Genomic DNA, 17660 nt, shown 5'->3' with positions numbered 1-17660 from the left:
AAAAATGAATATGATGATGGTGGTAGTGTTAGTGATCATAATAATCCAGAATGCAGGTGATTTTCCTCCAACTCTCCTTCTCCTTCTCCTCTTTTGCCACCTCTTCCTTTTTCTTCTTCTAGAAGCCCATGCTGTTCACAACCAGAACTGTTTGTATGGCTGCAAGAGAGAGCCTATATTTGCCCTCTGGCCTTTAGGAAGCTTACCTGATATATAGCATCTTTATGTGCTCTAAGGGCTGGGTGTGCATTCAGAGCCTTTCCAAGCCTTTCATAAACTTCTGTCGATGTGTCACAGTGGTTATTAAGGTGAACAAGCACAAATGAGATCCAATAAACCCTTCATATTTCCTTCAGCATTTTATGGACCAGAAAACTGTTTTATAAACCTTTTAATAACTACATAATGATTAATTTATTTATTACCCTTATAATCCGTTCATCCCCCCAAAGCCAATTCTGGCTAAAATTTCTTCAACATTCTTTCATTCTTATTTAAAACCTTATAATATATCTTATATATTGCGTTTCTGTTGTTGCTGTGTCCCTTCAAGTGGTTTCTGACTTATGGTGACCCTAAGGTGAAACTATCATTGGATTTTCTTGGCAAGATTTGTTCAGAGGGCATTTGCCTTTGCATTCCCCTGAGGCTGAGAGAGTGTGAGTTGCCTAAGACCACCCAGTGGGTTTCCATGGCTGAGCAGGAATTCTGTTGCTAATCTCTAGATTTGTAGCGTAACACTCAAATCACTGATGTATTATAAGAACAACCATAGTGGATAATTCAGGATAAAGCCTATACACTACAAAGAAACAGAATTATTTTCACATACTAACCCCAGTGGCACATTTTTGTTCTTCTGCAATTCACCAGCTTTATCTTTTGTTTGACTGTTTTTCTCCAGGATGGTCTCTGAACCATTCTATGAGAGATATGTGAATATAACAGGTTTTTACTTTAGTAAATGTTCATTGTTGGTTGTAGATCTGTATGGATGTTTGCAGTTTGCAACCCCTCTAAAAACATAGCACATTATCAGATATATGTTGGTTTGCCTGTGTCTAAGCTATATGCAAATGTAACATCTAAGGGGAAGATCTGTGATAAGTATGCATCAAGGTGGCTGTGATTTTGTCCTGCACAGCACATTAGGAGCCTGTGGAGTGGAGTGGTTGGATTAGGACCTGGACAGATACATGTTCTGATCCACCATTGAGGAATGAAGCCTACTGACTGGCCTTAGGCCAATCCCTCTTAGCCAGACCTACTTCAAAGCTTGTTGTGAGGATAAAGGGAGGAAGAAGAAAGCCATGTACATTACCATGACTTCTATAGCAGAAAAACAGGATACAAATGAAACCACCACCACCATGGCTACTACTAGTACTTCTACTAGATTCTAGAACTAGATTCTACTTAATTGGAGCCTTAGCTGGTTTGCCTCTTTCCCAAAAGAGTATCCAAAGCAATTGGAAATATGTGGCTATTATAAGAAATTTCTTACCATTTAATTGTCTAGGTTACTGATCTCTGATATTATTAAAGGATGCATAAAAGGGACTTGGGTACAAGGGGCCCTGTGGGAAGTTCTGCAATGAGCGGGGGGGGGGGGGGGCTTATCTTTACCAGTTGATTGAAGCCATATTCTAAAACTCAAGGGGATTTCTCACGAAAAGGTTTATTTGGGACTAACGAAAAGAAACCTCACAGTACAGGTATGTGTGCAGGATGGGTATGAGAGAAGAAGCACTCCTAACAAACATTTTTAATTTCTGATCATGTGTAAAAGGAGGTGTGGCACACATAAACAATGATTTTTCAGTTTATAGTACATAAAAATACAGCATAATTATTGAAGGACTTTCTATATAAAATACAGGATAATATTGATGCAGTGCAAAAAATGAAGAATACATTGAAAACAAAACAGCTATATTTTCTGTTGGATTTTGGATCAATGTTGCACATAGAAAGTGCTTTTGAGAGAAAGAAATGCATTACATTTTAGTGCCCTTAGATGGTGCCATTAGTACATTTACTGCAACTTTGACTGTCAGTCTTTCCTAGAAATTTGAACAGCACTGGCCAAATAGCAGACGAGTGCCAGTGCTTCATCTGATGCTGTCTGCACAAAGATGTTTTTCCAGGGTTTGGAAACTCTGCTTTTAAGACTACTATTCCCCTGAATTCTCCATAGGTTGTTGGATATGTAAATGGAGTGCTTCTGGGAATTGTAATCCAAATAATTAAATTTCCCTGGTTGTGGAGTTTTTCCACATATCTGTCTGATTAAAGGCTTCCAGCATTCTAAATGTTCAGGTAAGTTCCTTGCTTGGCATTGCTTGGATTGTCAGGACATTGTTCTTTTTCACTTGAATCAAAAGACTGGTGTGCAAGCAGGGTGAAACGTAAGAACAAGTGGACAAATCATTGTGCCCTGATGGAAAATTACCATTTTTCTTCCAGATGGAACAATGGCATCTTCGAGTGATTTCTGGGGTGTCTTGAACCATAAAAGTTTGTGGTCGTTTTATTAATCATATACACACACAGTATGGCAAGGTGCATTTACACTATAGAAATAGTGCACTTTGACACCATTTTACCAGCCATGACATCATTCTACAGAATGCTGGCATTTGTAGTTTTGTGAGGCCCCAGCACTCTTTCACAGAGGCCCCATTCTCACTGGCGGTTTTGCCCTGGAAGGAACTGGGGAGCTTCAGTTTCCCCCTCCCCGAATCCCTCCGGAAGCAAGTGCTCATTACTAATCAGGGGTATTTTGCCCCGAATGCCCTCTTGAGAAATTGGGGTTTAAAATGAAGGCGCCTGCTGTCAATCAACTTTCAGTTCCGCGATCGTCCTAGGTGACGTTCCCAGCACTCATTGGGGCATCAGCAGTGTGCTTCCCCCCCTCCTTTTTGTTTAAAGGACCAGGCACATTTTGTCAAATTTAAAAACCTCCTGTGTGTGGGCGTTTGGGTCAGTGCAGGTTATGATCTGCCCTTGGCCCCATTTTCAACCCCAAAATGCAAGCTAATGCCATCTCTGCATCTTGTATCAGCTCTCCTTGCCACCCCAGAATGCCTCATCATCATCATCATCATCATCATCATCATCATCATCAATTCCTCACCTCGGAAATGCCAGAAAAGGAAGCAATGCCATGCATGCTTTTCCTAGGCTACCCCTTTGAGACAGTAGCAAAAGCATTTGTCAGTTTGCCAAATTGGAAAGAGAAACATATTGTAACATTCGCATTATAGCATTCATTCGCATGCTTCAAAGCCTCTTGCAAAGGGCTCCTTTCAGGAGGAAGCCAGCAAATGAAAGGGAAAGTGAACAAGCAGCTAGCCACATTCTATCTAAATATAGATCTACCTATTGCAAAAAACATGCGCATAGACGGAGAAAAATAATTTTAAAAAATGAAAATCAAAGGGAAAAGTTCCCTGCTGGAGAGCAGAGCCTTGGCTTCCTGTGGCCCTCTGACCTGCCCTGAGTTGACCCTTCCTCCTGCTCACGTACTATCTATATACCTATTGCAAAAACATGCACATAGACAGAGAAAAATAATGTAAAAAAAATTAAAATCAAAGGGAAAAGGTCCCTGCTGAAGAGCAGAGCCTTGGCTTGCGCTGGCCCCCTGACCTGTCCTGAACTGACCTCAACTGACCTCGTCAGTCACCCCATTCCTCCTTTCTGCCTCCTTTGCCTCCTGTCAGATTCCCCTTTTTGCATCCTTCCTCTGGCTCCTTCCTCCTCCTCCTTCTCCGATGAGGGGAGGGAATGCTCACCCTCTGCCCGCTCTCTGACCTTAATCCCTCCCTTGAACTTGACCTGATCATGATCGGGGGCAAGTTCATATTTCAGGGAACCCAGGCTTTTTCAAAAAAGACGGATTTTGCCCCAAATCTGGATGACCTGGGCTAAAGGGCATTTGCTTGTGCATGCCTCGAAATGGATTGTGACAGAATCGGGGCCAATATGAACTTCATGTGTTAGAATCGATTCCTGATCCAGGGTAAAGTGTAGCCTGAATGGGCCCTGAGAAGGCCAAAGATCTTGTAAAACTACAAGCCCCAGGATTCCATAGGATGGAGCTATAACACTAAAAGTGGTATCAAACTGCATTATTATAAAGTTATATAACTGCAGTGTAGATTCACCATTCTACACACACACACAGTGTGGATTGTGACACTATGGGGCAGTAGAAAGAAAAGAGTGGTGTCATGTGGATGATATTGGTGCAGGCCCACACATTTGAGGCAAGCAGTAAAGTGGTAGAGGAAAGGGATTGTGTAGGATGTGTAAGGAACATGTAGCTTCCCCATTACTGTTGGACTAAAACTCCAGTTGTTCCTATTCATTAGCTAAGATGACTGATGTAAGTTTAAGTTTAACAACCTGTTGAGGCAAACAGGTTCTCCGTCCTTGATGTATAGAATGTACCTTGCTGAGGAAAGATTTGGGTTGCTTTCACACCACACATTTATAACACTTTGATACCAGTTTAACTACCATGTAGTTAAACTTTGATACCAATTTAACTGTATCTTACAAAATCCTGGGATTTGTAGCCATGTAGTGGTTTGAGTGTTGGACTACAACTTTGGAGAACAGGGTTCAATTCCCTTCTCAAGCATAAAAATCCATTGGGTGACCTTGAGCAAGTCACACTCTTTCAGCCTCAGAGGATGACAGTGACACGCCTGCCCCAGAAGAAACCCTATGATAGATTTGTTTAGGGTCGCCATAAGTAAAAAATGACTTGGAGGCACACAACAACAAATAAGCAAAGAAGGCACTAGAGCTGTTTGGCAGAGAATTCTAAATGACTCACAACACGTCAAATCTCAGAATTCCAGAGGATGGAGCCATTGCGGTTGTCTCTGAATTGATGTTACGCCCTAGAAGCTGATGTTACACCCTAGAAGCTGGGGCCAAAGAAATCTGGCAGCAAAGGATGTATTGCCAATGAGACTGATGAGATGTTGGCCGTAGCCAGTCTACCATATTGGAATAGGGGCAGTTGTGGAGTAATATGTGAATAATTTTAAATGTGAAGCATGAAGGCAGGGAAGTCCAAATATGAATTAAGTCCCAATGTTTTTCATAGTATTGAACATTGTAATATATGCAATTATGAAGGTTATGTGTTCAAACATATTCTGACCTTTTGATTGTCATATTGAATTCTTTGTACTCTAATGAAGTTAATGGATGCAGATTCACCACAAGATGCAGACAATACGCCTCATTGCTATAATCCCATTGGTTACCATACTACTGCTCTGCCCTATAGAAAGCATCCTGAGTTCCATTAGGTTTCACCATGTCTCTCTGGAAAACTAGACAATACTGTTTACAATTTTAGGAGCTTAGGTGTCCAAAAGGGTAAAGCCTAAGGAACTCTAGATAGATACTGTTTGACCAACATAAGACAAAGAATCTTCAGTCCTCCAGCTAAGAGAGAGGAGCTGGGGAACCATGGCTGTTACACTACTTTTCATTTAGATATCTGAGCTGTTCAAAAATCTCATCTTTCCTCTTGTGTAAATGCTTGCGAGCCTTATGAAGAACTTCTGGTGTTGCTCTCAGTCTTGAATGAAGTAATTGCTTCTCATGCTACTAATGCAAGGATTCCCAAACTTTAGTCCTCCCAAGTATTTGGACTTCATCTCCCAGAAGCCGTAGCCAACTTAGTCAAAAGTCAGGAATTCTGGGAGCTGAAGTCCAAAACATCTGGAGGACTGAAGTTTGGGAACCACTGTTTAATGGACTGGATTACCACGATTCATCAAATATCTCATCACATTATTGGGTACAGATAGAGATCCCTAAATCAATTTTGAAGGGATAATGAGACTCATTATTCAGTTTGGAATCTGAGATGTATTTAGGATATTGACATAGTCGCCCTTTTTAATACTTCGTTGGTTTAAGCAAATATGCTGTTTTAGTAACAATGTTCTTAATATATTGCACATCAGTATTATTCATTTTTCCAGATAGAAGGGACAGTTCTGAATGCTCTGTTTGGTTTGTTATTCTAGTTGATGTAATGAGTCAGTGTGGATATAGTGTAATGGATTGGCTCTTCGAAGACCCAGGTTATAGTCTCTACAAAGCCACAAAACCCATTGGGTGAACTTGGCCCAATCAACCTCAGCTTTATTTATCTCATAAGGCTGGTACTGTGAATACAAAGTGGAGAAGAAAATATGCCATCTGGTGCTCACTGTAGAAAAAGAGAAGGGTATAACCATAAATAAAGAAATAAATATTTAACATTATTTTTCTTAGTTTGTTGATTTAGTTCACTTCATAAATTTTCTGTATACACCCCATAAAGTTTTCATGTTGTGGCATACAAAGGAGCTTGTGTCCATTTTCCATTCTGTGAGGTGGCACTACTTTGCTCTACAGCAAATGTCTCACAATGCTCCTATTCTGCATTGTATTATTCTGATACTTTGAGAAGGAAAAAATGTTACATCATGAGTAGTAGTAGTAGTAGTAGTTGTTGTTGTTGTGTGCCTTCAAGTCATTTATAACTTATCTAATCAAGAAACTAAAGGTAGAGGAGAGGTTTTTGGATGCATGTGCTGAGGAAGCATTGCTCCAGGTCAGCTCTGAAGATTTTTGCATACTTTGGTTCCATGTGGGTGCCTATGGAACTGCCACTGACTTGGAGGTACATATTATTCCCAGAAGTGAAGTAGTTGTGAGTAATTACAAAGTGACAGAGTTTGATGGATAGGTCTGCTGTAGTCTCATTCAGGATGATTTGATGACTTGTAGTCATCCTGGTGTAGGATTCCATATCCATAAAAGCTGGGATGGTGTCCTCTGGGAGGTTGTAGATGGACTCTGTTTTCATCAGGATGGACTGTATTTTCAACTGATTCATATAAATTAGTTGTATCCTTCAAATAGCATGGAATTTTTATGACATGTGGTCTGAGAACTGAGTCCATATAGCCAGATATCCCAGTAGTCAGGGTTCTAAGGTTTCAAACAATAGATCTTCCTGGATTGCCTTGTTTGTATATTTTGGGTAGCAGATAGAAGATGCCCAGTTTGGGTTCCTGAGGTGTGTCTATTTGAATTCAGTTCTGTACATCAGTGGAGAATTCTCTGAGTATATCTGTTTAGCTCATTTCAGATATTCATCAGTGGGATCTGTAAAATGTGGTAGTTGTCTCTCATACTCCTATATGTAGTTTGACTTGTTAATAATGCCTATAGCTCCCCCTTTGTCAATCTGTTGTGTAATGATGTTAGGATTGTTTGTGAAACTGTGGATGGCATCTTGTCCCATATGGCTGAGACTGTGTAGTATATTGTGTCTCTTGATTATCTCATTTTGAGCATGGCAAGCAACAAAATTCCCCTTTCCAGTCTTCTGGGGGGGGGGAGGGTGTCCACGTAGACTTCTTCTTTTTGGAAGCATATTCTTGCAGGTCGTTGCAGTGACCATTGCCATTTGGTATAGATTGAGGTGATGCTTGTGAGCATATTGGCTGGTGTCAGTCTCCCTTAAATATTCCTTGAGTCATAGATAGTGGGAGAAAGCCTCCAGGTCACCACAGAACAGAATCATGCATGTAGGTTTTGAGGGGCATAAGTGTAGACCAACTCCTCTGCCTGGCTTAGTGTGAAGCTTTCATAATACTTGGTCAGATGACCACCATTTTGAGGGGTTTGACCCTTTTAGCAAGGAGGCTTCATATTAATCATGAATTATAAATTTTATGGCAGCAATTTTATGGAGGTTAAATTTGCTATTCCTTTTAAACCATTCCTTTTATTCTCTTCTCATAGTTGTAGATATAGAAGCATTAGAAAGTAATCCCTGAAAGACAAAATGAAATTTCAAGTAACTGGTTATCCACTTAGATGATGATAACAAAGTTCTTGTATAGAAATTATGGGGGAAAGGTTGCTATGGAAGGTCCAAGTAATTCTGCGTGCAGAGAAAAATACACAGCAGGATCATGGCAACTGGCCAAACAGAAATGCACTGTCATTATCTTTGATGAAGATTATAGTCCTTCTTTTTTTTTTCTTCTCATAGAATTTAAAGAGACTAGTGTGTGGGTGTGATGATGTAAAGACTTTAGGAGAGACTTCCAGTAAGCTGCCTACAGAGTTGCTTGGAGCCTCCTGCAGTACAGAAATGTCTTAGGTCTCAAAAGGAGTTCTTTATGGAGACTGAAATTTTATTACCAACCTTTTACTGCTTTTCTCCTCCATCCCTACATGGCAAAGAAAGAGTAAGACCTCTACTGGAGGCCCCTCACTTTAACATCATCATTTTTTTTCTCCTGTAAGTTTTGCAATATCTTTGCAAGCCAGTGGGTTTCAAAAGCTAACATTTTTCAACTTTTGGTTGGCCTAAGAAAGGTATCACTATGATAAATACTTGGGGGTTTATTGTATTTTGCTGCATGGCCCTGGGTGTGTTCGTGTGTGTGTATTCTGTAAAATGTGGTATCTGTCTCTCATACTCCTATGTGTAGTTTAACTTGTTCATAATGCCTACAGCATCCCCTTTGTCAGCCTGTTATTGGACTGTTATATATATTGGACTGAAGTGGTAAACATGCCACGTAACAGTGAGCACACAGGCAAGAGCTGGACAAGTGTCATGGGATTTATCTGGTACCATTTTTTGGAGTGTAAGGAAGCTGCAGTGTGTACATGCTTGCAAAGTGCTGGAACAATTTGTAGCTGAGTTCAGGAAAGCAGCTTGAAACCTTGAGGTGGGAAGACCAAGGCATGCAGTGGAGACCTATTCTGGTATGGTCATGTCACTGGTACAATATGTAGGTACAAGCTGAAAAGTCAAAGGCATTGCCTGCATGGGCCAAAAAGCCTGTTTTTCTCCCATTCTGGTGATGTCCCATTTAGATTATGTATGGTGCAAACCCCAGTTCTGGTGTGAACAGGACAGTCAACATCTGGCACATTCAGCACCAGAACTGGGAATATAATACATTTAACATGAATTTAAAAATCTTACCGCTTACTCTGTAACTTCTAATCCTGAGCCCTCCATTCCCACGCTGAAGCAGTGGTCTACATGAATGCATGTCCCTACTGTCATCAGTCACTTGCTCTGAGATCACATGGCACACAGCCATGTGATCATCACTGGACACTGTGACCTCAGAGGTAAGCAATCTGTAGCAGCAGACATGCCAGGTGGTTCAGTAGGATAGCCATGCAGCAGCCACTCTGGCATGGGACCAGAGGTCCAGATAATGGGAGAAGGTCAGGACAGCTCTGGGCTGCCCCCAAACTATCCTCACCAGTGCAGACAAGGACAAAAAAGTTTCCTTTTCAGAAACTTGCCAACACACTCTTTATAACTGGAAGTGATCGAGGCACAGAGTTTTATTAACAATTTTCAGCATTTTCCAGTCTGTTTTATAAGAGCATGTGAGACGGTTGTTGCAGCCCACATTCATATTTTATTGTTTTCTATGTATTTTATTACATTTCTTTGGCACAAGCAAAACAAAACTTTACAAATATCCAAAATAGCATACTTGAAAACAACAAACAATACAAATGCAGCATAGAAACATGCTTCTGATTGAGGTGGCATAAAACAGTGAGCAGCTGAGATTAAACCATGACAAAATGGTGAAGGCCCAAGGCAAGAATGCAAAGAGCTCATCATGAATAAAATGGTCTTCATGTGACACACAAAAAGAGCATAAAAACACCAAATGAGCCTCCATAAGAAAACCTTTCTACTGCTGGGATGCCAGCATGACCCTCTTGTTAGTAGCCATCTATCTCCCTTCATTTATTTGGGACACATGGAATATGGCCTTTAAGAATTTTCAATTTGGGATCAGAATGATAAATAGCAGGCACCATGTCATTAAGGACAGCTGTGGGGAATCCATGTGTTGATGGGCGTTGCTGTTGTTGTTGTTGTTGTTGTGTGCCTTCAAGTCGTTCCCAACTTATGGCAGTGCTAAAGTGACTCTACCATGGGGGATTCAAGGCAAGATTTGTTGACCCTTTAAAATTATGCTTGCTAATCTAATCTTTATGCATAGTTGAGGTAAGCTAATGGATTTAATGAACTCTCATCAAGACCCTGTTCTCCTCTTTAGTTCTGTACAGACTTAGTAGACAAATTTTAAGAGCTTCTTTAGTTTATTCAGATTGCCTGTCAAGCCAATTTGTGCCCCCCCCTTTTTTTTTCCCACTGATGCATTATTCATGTAGCAATGTGAGTAACTGGAATGAATGCATGAAAAGAAAGACATTCCATGCAGGCCTTTTAAAAAAAATTATAGACTGTGCTCTCTTGCACAATATAAGCTGCAAGAAGAACCTCCTTCCATTTGGAAGATACAGTACACACACAAGACTGAGCTGGTCCTCTAGTTTGCATATAACATTCTGCCATTTCTTTCTCTCTGTTGCAAGTTTCAAAACAGGATGGGCTAGATTTCTGAAGGAAGAGAAACACAACCATTTTCTCTGTACAGTACTGTGCAATAGAGACCTTATGCTACAGTGTAGCTGAGGTAGTTAACCAAACGTTACAGTGTTTTCTTCTACTCTCCGGCTTGTTGTGTGGCCAAACATTTGCTAGCTCATCACTTAGCCCTGTCAAATATCATTACAAACAGTTATACAGATGGCTATCTTCAAGATGTCAGTGGAGTTGCTTGAGCCACATTAGCATTGGAGACAGCTGCACAGTTGTGGTTTCACTAGTGATTTCCTTCCTTATGAGAGTGGTTCCTCCTTTTTCATTCAAATCTTGTCCTTCTAGCTTATGTGGTTTATGTGAACATTCTGTAGGAACTTTCTGTGGGTATCATGCAGAGCAACACTAACAATTAGACTTACTGCTTCTATGGTGGAAGCAAATCAAAAACATTATACCCTAGAAATAAAATGTTTGAATAAGTATTGCCAGCCAACTCCATGTAAATTAGAAACTTTATACTAGTCATCATTAACCAAGGCTGAATACCACACACTTTGAATGTTTCATGCTTTAGATACTTACAATGGTATAACATGGTCTGGAACTGCAGCTGGTCCAGTGCCCAGTTTTCTGCCCCCTGGGGCCATACGGACAAGCAAAAAAGACTGATCCCTCTCCAGGAGGAAGGAAGTAGCCAGGAATCAGCTCCTGGTTTGGGGGGCAAGGCAATGGACATTTAAAATGCATATTAGTTTGGAAGGGGGAAGGAGCTTGCATCCTGTTTAAAGGCTGAGTTGCTGCTTTTGCCAGGTGCCAGAAAAAGTCAATCAAGAGAGGCTGGTGGACTGCAAAAACTTCAAAGCTGCAGCACTGGTGCTGCACTTGACCCACCTGTGGTCCAAAATACCTGGGATGGTTTCTCTGCAGTTACCTACAGGTGATGAGCCTTTTTATTAACAATGGTATCAACTGATTGCATATGACTTAGGCCTAGGCTATCGGACAGACCATGTCTGCTAATATGATCTTGCATAGCCTCAAGTAACCACAGGAGAGGCCCTTCTCTCAGGCCCGCCACCTTTACAGGTATACCTGGTGGGAACACAAGAGAGGGCCTTCCTAGTAGGTGCACCAGCACTTTGGAACTCCCTCCCTAGGGAGGCAAGAATGGCCCCTTTCTCTCTATCCTACTGTCAGCAGGCAAAGTTTTTTTTTTAATTCGGACAGCTTTTAGAACTCAAGGCTGTAAAGAAAGGGATGTAATGGGTGTATTTTATTAAACTGAATTTTGTAACTTCTACATTTTTAGGATGTATGTTTTTAATAGCACAGATAGTTTAATTTGGTTTTAATATAGACTGTAATTGTAATTTTTTAAATATGTAAGCTGTCCTCAGGGAAAAGGTGGAGTATGAATAAAATTTTCTTCTTCTTCCTTCTTCCTTCTTCATCACCACCACTACCATAAATAATCTGGAGTTGCCACTGCAAAAAAAAAAAAAAAAAGCAAGAAGGTGTGTTTTATCTTTTAAAACAATGTGCATGCTCCCCATATACCTTGTTTACAAGCATATTGAGGCTTTGAGGAGGTTTCTGGAAGTGCACATCTGTTTGTGAATGAGGCACATGGGGGACCCATGGCTCATTTGAAAGAGAAAATGTGCTTTAAAAATTGCCTTTTGTACTCATTTTTTTCATAGTGGGGAGAGGCTCTTTGGGGCACCACAGATATTGATAGGAAATAGCTTTCATATTGTCACCTCCATTTTTATACCAAGCCACTCCAGTCCAGATGTAGACAGCTTGCCTTCCCATTGTATTCTGCTCATCTGTCAATTGCAGTTGCTAATACTGTATTACAGAACCCTGTTTCTTCTTGCATACTCAGCATACTTTCAGATTGATCATTTAACTTAGAATTCAGTCTTAGACTATGATGCTATGAGTTCAAACTCCAAAATCTTCTTAAGTCTTAACCTTATGCTACGAAGCTAGTATGGGATTGGACATTAGAGTAACTAGTTATTTATTTCCTTCTAACTGTATGAATCTGATGAGTTTTTTTGGTAAACCTGAAACTGATGTCCTTTTTGGAATCATCAGGTAGCTGCCAGTATCCCAGAAATAAACACTAATGACAAGCATTGCATTAGTAACAATACATTATTTAAAGCTTGTAAACAACAAGTAACAAATCCAAGTTTTGGTTTCTGTTTTGCCTGGTTACAAAAGAAGTATAGGCCTGTTACAGACTGCCAAAATAAAGCTGCTTCGGGTCTCTTTGGAGGTATGCTATTTAAATGATGCATGCATCCTAAGAAGCCGGAAGCTGCACCAAAGCTGCACTCCAGTGCTTAGGAATGGAGTGCGGCTTTGGCGCGACCTCCGGACTCTTAAGACCCATGTATCATTTAAATAGCATACCTCCAAAGAGACCCGAAGCAGCTTTATTTTGGCAGTCTGTAACAGGCCATAGTCATATTTTTGTGATGTCACTTTACAAGCTGGATGGAGCAGACTATATATGCTAGGCTAAATAGGTTGATCTCATGGGCTTTTATTAAGTACATTTTCATGAACTTCAGTGACAGTAATACAACCATGGTGAAAGTGGAACTGTAGTCTTTTTCAAGGATACTTCAGGATCTGTGATCTGAATTTCTCATGGCTTTGTCAACTATTGTTTCCAGACTAGTAATTCTTAGGGAGTCCAGATGTTGTTGAACTGTAACTCTCAACATTTTTCATGACAGGCTACTGGGAATTGCAGTCAATAACATTTGAAGGACCACATGATTCCAACCCGTGGTGTATGCCAAGTATGACTACGTCTGGTTCCAGCCATAGTTATTATAATTATAAATCCCAATGTCTGACATCCATGACAGGTTTTCTTTTCAACCCTGGCAGCTTTCCTGAATGTTAGCTTATTGAAATTCAGTTGTCAATTCTTCTAACTGTGTGCCTTTTATTGCACACAGCAGTTACTGTCATTCAGGTCCAAAATTGTTGTGACCTATAAAAGTGTAAAATGAGAAACAGAAAAAACATATATGTCAAGTTTCTGTTACAATGCCATTCTCTGACTTGGATTAGAGTACCCATACCATCCAGACCATTTCCATTACATCACTTTTTACAAAACAATCAATGCACAGTTTCCTACTCTGTAATTCTGTTTCAGGATTTTATATAATTTTTAGTAGTCAGAAGCACACTTATTTTGTATTTGGAAATCTCCTATAGCTTTTGTGGGGATTGTGGTTGAGTGAGTATCATGGGCATATATTGGGTATGATTTGTGATGTCATTTATTGTGGACACATGTCATCCCCATTAGTTAACTGGTGTGGCATTTTATTAATATGCAGTTGCCCCCTCTTATAGTACAGTGGACCCTTGTTATATGCTGGGGCTTGGTTCCAGGACCTGCCATGGATAAAATCCATGGATGCTGAAGTCCTATTAAATATAATGACATAGCAAAATGGTATCCCTTATAAAAATGGAAAATCAAGGTTTGATATTTGAAGTTTATACTTTTTAAAACATTTTCACACCGTATATGCTTGAATCTGTGTATAAAAAAATCCTTGCATAAGAAAGGCTGACTGTATGCAGTCCGTTTATAACTATGCATTCGTCTTAAGCATGGATAGGCTATCCGTTATGTTTAAATTTGAGTGTTTATGTATTTAACCTTAACACTCTTTAACTTTTGTTAAGTGCAGTATACACAGGCTACCCTGCTGTTGTGACTGTTGTGCAACAGATAAGATTAGGGTTTGGTTAGGGCTAAGAAAATATTAGTGACTTTGCAGAAGGTCCTTCCAATTTCAAAATGTCAAAACTGAGCAAAATGGCATACTTTCACCAGATTTGACTAAAGGGTTAGGGATCTCCAATCCAACCCACATAAATTTTGGTTTCTCTTCCCCATAGCCCTAGCATGTCCAAAGGGAGGCAGGATACAGCAAGAGATTTCTGCAGCCAGGAACCTCCATGTCCAGAAAGCTAGTTTCAGTCCTCCTTCACCTTACCCATACAGACAAGTTATGAGCAAGTGTGACACTGCCAGCCAGCACACTGAGAGCTAGCAGAGCCAAAAGTATTCACTGAGTAGATCCAGATTTCCTTTCCCTCTGCCTTGGGAGGTCAATAATACCTACTGGAGACTATCTGAGGATCTGGTGATGTCAGGAGACATGGTCATGACTTCTGATGTTATCTGACCCATCGGACATTGACGGTGGTAACAGGAATCTATCCCACGACTCTTGGGCTAGAGAATGCTTTTAAATATATAGATATAACTGGTTCAAACAAACAAAAAACCCAAGGTCACCATGATTATGTGAAGGTAAAAATGCATGATAATTAATACATTTGTTATTAAAAATGGTGCAGCAATGATCAAGAGACCACAAGAATGGGAAACTAATGGATACTCAATGTTTGTACTCCTGCTGTGATTTTTTTTATTAAAAATAAACAAAAAAATGAGTACTTATTAGTGTAAGGTAATAACTCACCAGCTCAAAAGGTATATAGTGTTTCCTGCAGGATTATTGTTCTCTTCCTTAATTTCCAACAATTGTAAATACACCAATTAAAAATGGCTAGAAAACAGATGGCACTATATTATCCTAGACAATTCACTTCTGAAAAACTTCCATAAACATATTCAGTGGTGTATTCAGGCTCCCATCTGTCTAGACATTGTAAAACATTACATACTTTATTATACATGGTATGTAATGGCAAAAAGTTGGGTCAAGCTATATTTCTCCCCTTTGTGCCTGAACAATAAAAACCCACAATATTCTACTGCTATAGTATTCAAATTTTCATGCTGAGGAGATTGTGATACTACTACTTTTTAAATATGACAGAAGAGGGAGTCACTAATGTGTATCCATAGTAAAAACATATAATGAACAATTTGGGAACAAATAGGCCTAGCCCACAATAAGCCCACATACTAGAATCAAATCTTCATTGTTTTGTACTCATTGATAAGATCTATAATTCTAATATGTGCATTATAAATTTTGGACAATTTTCAAAAGAGTAATTAGCTCTTACATTAATTATACCAAGAAAAAAATTGGGGGTGAGTTCTCCTGCTGGTAGAATTTATTGATTACATAATAAGAGTGAATCAAAGGAAAGAGATATTACTATGAGATAATAAAGTTTCCAAGATTCTGTATGATTAGAAACACTCACACTCAGATCAAAATTGGCAGAAGAAGTTGGCAAACGGTTTGAGTTGAAAGGGTGAATGAGTGAAGTAACAAAAAAGGAATTTTGGAGATATGAACAATGAATGTAATTTTTGCTATTACAAAACAAACAAGCCTTTAAGCTCTTGTGATCCTATCTCCTGTTAGATGTTATGCTAGCTGTGATAATCAATGCAAAAACAACTTCTGTACATTGTCGCTAGTCTTGATCAACATACCCACAATGGTATCTTTCTTTTGGGTTTTCAACTGGTATAGGCTTGTCAAGATCTACTTACAGATCTCTGGGTGATTTGCAGTTCTTTAGCAGTGGTAGCAACAAATCTCTCCTCCCTGCCTCTAGGGACTGAAAGAAAAACAGTAGGAGGTAACCCTCACCCTCCCTTAAATTCTAAGTATGTCTGCTGCACTGAGCAATTATACAAATACTTGGCTCCAGCTGGTAGATCTCAAATGTCTAGGGTGGAAAAGAACAACAAAGAAGATCCCTGAAGCCTAGTGAACTCACTTGTAAAATAGTGACTGTGGATAGAAGAATCTACTGATGTACAAACCAAGCAGCATCATTGCCTCTGATGAAGACCTTATTATCCACTGGGGTTTGGTCCCAGATTCCCTGTGAATAACAAAATCTGTGGATGCTCAAGTCCCATTAAATATAAAGGCAGAGCAAAATGGTGTCCCTTATATAAAATGGAAAACCAAGGTTTGCTATTTGGAATTTATACTTTTATTTGATTATTTTCAAGCCATGGATGCTTGAATCTGTGGATAAAAAACCTGTGGATAATGGGGGCCGGCTGTATGAACAATATATATTAGGGTGTTGGGTGTTGTTTTTCAGCAATTTGTGATGTACCTGTTCTTTTGTTTCTTGACAGTCAGATGCCTACTCAAGTTGTGTTTCAGACTGTTCCTAGCAAGCTTGTCATGTTACTTAAATGCGAATTCCAATATTAATAATTGGGGTACCCCTTTCTTTTTTTAAAAAAAATCCTATAACTTAATCAAGTAGGATCACATTATACCACCATCTTTCTCTCATTACCACCACCATCACAGGCATGTTTGGCAAGGACACAAGAAAGTGCTTTCACAGTGTTAGCTCTCAGATTGTGGAATTCCCTCCCATGGGAAGCTAGCTTGGGCCACTTTGTGCTCTTTATTAGCTGTGTGAATTCTATTTGTATTTGTATCATTATAATTTAATTGCCTTTTAAAATTTGTATTGTTTTCAATACGATTCAGTAATTTTTAAAATTACTATCCACAATTTTTTGTACTATCCACAATTTTAACTGTGTTTTGTTTTAATTCAAATTTATGAGATGCCTTGGGAGAAAAGTGGGTTATAAATAAAATCCAATAACACAACAAAGACCTGTTACAGACTGCCAAAATAAAGCTGCTTCGGGTCTCTTTGGAGATATGCTATTTAAATGATGCATGGGTCCTAAGAATCTGGAAGCTGCACCAAAGCTGCACTCCAGTGCTTAGGAATGGAGTGTGGCTTTGGCACGACCTCCAGACTCTTAGGACCCATGCATCATTTAAATAGCATACCTCCAAAGAGACCCGAAGCAGCTTTATTTTGGCAGTCTGTAACAGGCCAAATATTCAGAATTATACAGATTTTGGTGTTCAATGTCTTCTATACAATCAGTACCCTTTTATTCATTTTTTAACAAGAAATACACAAGAAAGTGTAGTCCTCTGAGCTACTTCTGGTTGTTTTTTTCTAGAAGTAGAAATGAGCCAGTGGAGGAAAGAAATTGAATGATTTACCCTTTATAGAGAAGGATAGGAACCAGCTTTTCAAGAAACAATCCTGCATGATTGTGTGTTACTTTTTTAGCTGGATACAGTTTATGTTGTCTAGTTCAGTGCTTCTCAGGCTATATGAAGTGGGGACCACCAATTATTGTTTCCCTATATGTCAAAGACCA

General features: G+C 39.6%; 1 protein-coding gene across 2 annotated transcripts in view; it reads left to right on the top strand.

Moving 5' to 3' along the window:
* LOC121926633 (phospholysine phosphohistidine inorganic pyrophosphate phosphatase) overlaps positions 1-17660 on the top strand; it is a 195064-nt gene that overhangs the window by 46951 nt on the left and 130453 nt on the right. The gene's annotated exons all lie outside the window — the stretch shown is intronic.

Source organism: Sceloporus undulatus, chromosome 3 (assembly GCF_019175285.1).
Source record: "Sceloporus undulatus isolate JIND9_A2432 ecotype Alabama chromosome 3, SceUnd_v1.1, whole genome shotgun sequence".
Lineage (NCBI taxonomy): Eukaryota > Metazoa > Chordata > Lepidosauria > Squamata > Phrynosomatidae > Sceloporus > Sceloporus undulatus.
The sequence above is the reverse complement of the archived record's forward strand: the minus strand, read 5'-3'. Positions and strand labels throughout refer to the sequence as shown.